This window comes from Haplochromis burtoni, unplaced genomic scaffold, assembly GCF_018398535.1.
Source record: "Haplochromis burtoni strain Fernald_Lab_line unplaced genomic scaffold, NCSU_Asbu1 Contig_685, whole genome shotgun sequence".
Classification (NCBI taxonomy): domain Eukaryota; kingdom Metazoa; phylum Chordata; class Actinopteri; order Cichliformes; family Cichlidae; genus Haplochromis; species Haplochromis burtoni.
Genome location: NW_024583046.1, coordinates 84,972 through 89,489, shown reverse-complemented (window position 1 = coordinate 89,489; position 4,518 = coordinate 84,972).

Below are 4,518 nucleotides of genomic sequence, written 5' to 3'. Positions count from 1 at the left end.
AATATTTGTGTAACTCTTAAACTTGCACAGCCTGCCCCAGTGAAACCCATATGTGAGAAACACTGTGCAATATAATCAGGGTTAGAGGTGGGGTGGTAATCGCCTGCGGAGAAGATAGGAGCACCTTGATGATATATTTAACAATCTTAATAACTTAACGTTGGTGGCTAGTTGGTTTAAACACTCTGTTTGAGGCAACAGTAAAAACTACTGAATGCTTGATGAAAACGTCCTCACTCTTTTTAGAAATTAATTCCTGCTGGTGGTATGATTTCTCAAACATCTGGGTGGTATTAAAGGTCCCACTGAGGTCATTAGTGTTGTGGACACCCTGGAAAGCTTAAAGACGGTGTCATTCTGACACTAATATGGGCGATCGTGGCTCAAGAGTTGGGAGTTCGCCTTGTAATCGGAAGGTTGCCGGTTCGAGCCCCGGCTTGGACAGTCTCGGTCGTTGTGTCCTTGGGCAAGACACTTCACCCGTTGCCTACTGGTGGTGGTCAGAGGGCCCGGTGGCGCCAGTGTCCGGCAGCCTCTCAATTCAATTTTATTTATATAGCGCCAAATCACAACAAAAGTCGCCTCAAGGCGCTTCATAGATACAGAGAAAAACCCAACAATCATATGACCCCCTATGAGCAAGCACTTTGGCGACAGTGGGAAGGAAAAACTCCCTTTTAACAGGAAGAAACCTCCGGCAGAACCAGGCTCAGGGAGGGGCGGCCATCTGCTGCGACCGGTTGGGGTGAGAGAAGGAAGACAGGATAAAGACATGCTGTGGAAGAGAGACAGAGGTTAATAACAGATATGATTCAATGCAGAGAGGTCTATTAACACATAGTGAGTGAGAAAGGTGACTGGAAAGGAAAAACTCAATGCATCATGGGAATCCCCCGGCAGCCTACGTCTATTGCAGCATAACTAAGGGAGGATTCAGGGTCACCTGGTCCAGCCCTAACTATATGCTTTAGCAAAAAGGAAAGTTTTAAGCCTAATCTTAAAAGTAGAGATAGTGTCTGTCTCCCGAATCCAAACTGGAAGCTGGTTCCACAGAAGAGGGGCCTGAAAACTGAAGGCTCTCCCTCCCATTCTACTTTTAAATACTCTAGGAACAACAAGTAGGCCTGCAGAGCGAGAGCGAAGTGCTCTAATAGGGTGATATGGTACTACAAGGTCATTAAGATAAGATGGGGCCTGATTATTTAAGACCTTGTATGTGAGGAGCAGGATTTTGAATTCAATTCTGGATTTAACAGGAAGCCAATGAAGGGAAGCCAAAACAGGAGAAATATGCTCTCTCTTTCTAGTCCCTGTCAGTACTCTTGCTGCAGCATTTTGGATTAGCTGAAGGCTTTTCAGGGAGTTTTTTGGACATCCTGATAATAATGAATTACAGTAGTCCAGCCTGGAAGTAATAAATGCATGAACTAGTTTTTCAGCGTCACTCTGAGACAGGATATTTCTAATTTTAGAGATGTTGCGCAAATGGAAGAACGCAGTCTTACATATTTGTTTAATATGTGCGTTGAAGGACATGTCCTGGTCAAAAATGACTCCAAGGTTCCTCACAGCGTTACTGGAGGCCAAGGTAATGCCATCCAGAGTAAGAATCTGGTTAGATACCATATTTCTAAGATTTTCAGGGCCGAGTACAATAACCTCAGTTTTATCTGAATTAAGAAGCAGAAAGTTAGCGGCCATCCAGGTCTTTATGTCTTTAAGACATTCCTGCAGTTTAACTAATTGGTGTGTGTTATCTGGCTTCATGGACAGATAGAGCTGGGTGTCATCTGCATAGCAGTGAAAATGTATGCTATGTCTTCTAATGATGCTGCCTAAGGGAAGCATGTATAATGTAAACAGAATTGGTCCTAGCACTGAACCCTGTGGAACTCCATAATTAACCTCAGTGTGTGAAGAGGACTCTCCATTTACATGTACAAATTGGAGTCTATTAGATAGATATTTGTACAATTTCGCCTCTGTCAGTGCGCCCCAGGGTGGCTGTGGCTACAATGTAGCTTGCCATTACCAGTGTGTGAATGTGTGCGTGAATGGGTGGATGACTGGATGTGTAAAGCGCTTCGGGGTCCATAGGGACTAGTAAAGTGCTATATAAATCTGTCTGTATCTGTATCTGTCTGATTTGCTGAAGCCCTATGTCCCCACTCGTTCGCTCCGGTCAGCTGAGCAGCTGTTGCTCTCAGTCCCCAAATCACGGTTGAAACTGAGAGGAGACCGAGCGTTCTCTATTGTGGCTCCTAAGCTTTGGAATAATCTTCCTCTTCACATTAGGCAATCGACATCAGTGATGGTTTTTAAATCCAGATTGAAAACGCATTTTTATTCACTGGCTTTTGATTCAGTGGTTGACTGACTTGTATTTTATTGTTTTCGCTATGTTTATTATTTTATCGTATTTATTATTCTTATGGTATCTATTATGTTTCTGTTGTTCAGCACTTTGGTCAGCCTTGTGTGTTTTTAAAGTGCTATATAAATAAACGATGATGATGATGATGATGATGATAAATACAGGCCATTTACCATTACAGTTGATAAGATCTCCTGTTGTTACACACCCTTTGCAGCAACAATGCATTAGGAGCCATACAGCTTCTGTTTGTAATAGAGTTTTGGCTCTCTTGAACAGCTCATGCAGTAACTGTATATAAGTTGGAGTATTCTCATGTCTTCAAGGCATGAGAATACTTGTTAATATTTGTATAGAAGCTGTTTGTATAGAACAGATCACATGTTCAATGACAATGAAAAGAGCATCAAAATAAACTGTTTTTTAAGTGCTACTGACATCATGGAGTTAATGTTGGAGAACCACTGACCTAAGTTTTCATAGGGCTCTGCGTAATCATGTGAAAGAATACGTATACACTTACTTCTTCCATAGAAAGTAGAAGTAGAAGCAATAGGAATTCTCCCAAATTAGCTTTTCTTCATTTTATCTCTGTTAAATCCAGAATCAGATTGGAAAATCAATGTTTAACACCACTTCATCACTATTTAACCTCTTAAGCCCAAAGGGGTTTCTGAGCTTCCTGCTCAAAAATGTAATGCCCAAATTTAATTGATTATTTCTCTGCAATTACAAACTCTGTCTTACAATCTTGGTATCAAAATAAAGCTAACACTTGTGAAATTTCATCAGAGGTGTAAATATTGAAGCAGATATTACTGTGTCAAAGTTACTGAGACTGGAACACAGAAAAAGTAAGTAGATTTTATCCTCGCCTAATTTTTTTTTTTTATTTTAGCATATAACCCTTTTAAAAATATGCCTCAGATCACATTTGGTTCCAGAAATTCAGTAACCAACATATAAACATCATCTGTGCAAAGATTTATGTTTCTAAAGTGAAACAGTGAAAAATTACAGCCCTGTCAATACATGAATATCCAGACGTTGTACAAAAATGTCCAATTTTGGCACACAATTGGACACCATGCCAGTTGAATTTTTTAGGTATTAAAGAGCAGAAATTAATAAATTTTATTAACAGGCCTAAAAATGCTTTTTTTAAAATATATTTTTGAAGAATTAACCACACATTTACATGGTAATGGCCCTTTTCTGCAGTGCGCATGAAGCGTTTAATTGGTCTCTGGCCCTTTAAACTCCGAGGGGCTGTAACTTTGGTTTCTTTTGGTCAATTTGCATGATTGACACCTCTTTTTAATCGTTTTAGCCAATAGAATCAAAGTAACGATGCCACGTTCACGTCACTTCAACCAATCAGACGTTGTAATGCCAAAACCCACGTGGGCCCAAATTTACTGCATGTGGCGTCTGTCCAGTCACGTGTCTGTAGGTGGGTCTAAAATGGAGGTTGTTGACGGAAAACGGCTCTGATGCGGCTAGGTAGGCATGGTAACTACTGGTAATCATGTGGCTACCGGCTACCTGCGAAATTAACAGAGGAAATCTGGACGGTAAGCCAATCTCTGTCTTAGCGCATTTGCGCAGCTGTGTGTTTTTGTGGTCTTCTTTTGCGGCTCATTCAGTGAATTTTGGTCTGATCGTGGTGAAACTTGGTGTGTGGAGTCAGTGATAGCCCTGGAAGATAACCAGCCTATCTTTAGCGGTTACATGAAGTCTGGAGAATTTCCAGTTCGGTTTTGTTTGTTTAGCGGTCTTCTGCACATTTACGTAACTGCTCGTTTAATCACGGCTTGTTTTCGATGTGTTTGGTGGTTGTAGAAATGGTTTATATGACATTTTAGCTGAGATTCAGAGGTTTCTGTGGATACCACATGTCTGGACTTATATTTCTCATCTCGTGTTATAACCGATTAAACATGATCTCCTCCCTTTTGCCCCCGGTACTGGGGGCGTGGGGCTTTAAGTGGTTATTAATCTCTGGCTTTCTTCCACGGTGTGTCTTTTGTCTTGCTTTTCCCTGCTGTATTCTTTTCCCTTCACTCCTAAGTGGTCGTGGCAGATGGCTGCCCCTGCCTGAACCTGGTTCTGATGGAGGTTTCTTCCTGTTAAAAGGGAATCTC